This window comes from Austrofundulus limnaeus, unplaced genomic scaffold (assembly GCF_001266775.1).
Source record: "Austrofundulus limnaeus strain Quisiro unplaced genomic scaffold, Austrofundulus_limnaeus-1.0 Scaffold74, whole genome shotgun sequence".
Taxonomy (NCBI): domain Eukaryota; kingdom Metazoa; phylum Chordata; class Actinopteri; order Cyprinodontiformes; family Rivulidae; genus Austrofundulus; species Austrofundulus limnaeus.
The window spans coordinates 1,593,865-1,594,924 of record NW_013952476.1 but is presented as its reverse complement, the minus strand read 5'-3'; positions in this window follow the sequence as shown (position 1 = coordinate 1,594,924).

Sequence of the window (1,060 nt, the reverse complement as noted above, 5' to 3'; positions counted from 1 at the left end):
AGAGAGAGAGAGAGAGAGAGAGAGAGAGAGAGAGAGAGAGAGAGAGAGACTGTTTTCCCTGCTTTGAGTGTGAAGAAGACTTGCAGCCACTAGAAGCAATTTTTAGCCGTCTCTTTGTCACAGCGAAATGAAGGGAGCAGCAGCCAAACTCTACCTCTTAGGCAGGAAGATGTTTCAGTGAGAAGCTCCTCCTTAGAAAATAATTAGCTGAAATAAAGGAAAAATGAGCGAAGCAGATGTTTTTAACACAAACTTCAAAGTATTTTTCTGCCCCTTTTTGTGTTTGAGTTTTGAGTCAGTAAAACTGTTTTTAAACATGTAACCTAAAGAAAACGAAGGTGCAACAACCCATTATGGAAAGAAAGGAATGCTTGTCAGATAAAACTTGTGCCAAATAATGGACGGTGATTTCCAATCATTTTTAATACATTTAATTTATCTTTACTGTCAGACAAACACAATTTCTTCTTTCTGAAAAAAATGAAAAGATGTGATTTCTGCAGTTGCTCAATAATGGTGTGTAAAATACACAAACTAAAGGCTGCTTGTACGAAATACGGAGAAAAAATCATCCAGCCTGCTTTTGAAGAAGATCCTTGGCTGTCCTCTCCCCTCCATCTCGGACATTTATTCATCACGCTGCCTCAGTAGAGCTGAGCAGATACTCAGGCACAGCTCTGTGCTCTGAACTGTTTGACTTGTTGCCCTAAGAAAAGCGCTACAGGTGCACCAGAACAAACAGATTCAAGAACAGCTTTTTTCCGAAAGCCATCAATTTACTGAACTCTCACATACACTGACTCTTGATTTGCAATCAATGAGGAACTGTGAAATAAATACATCTGTGGGACATATTTCACTTTATTTTGTAATGATCACCTGCAATACCAGCATAATCCATATACCTCAATATACAAAATGCGCAATATTTAAGTAATGTGCAATAATGTCGTTTAAATTTCTTCTAATTTAGTTTCACACAACCAACACTCATTGTGCTTTTTATGTGCTTTGTATTGTTTTTCTATTGTTGTGGATATATATATATATATATATATTA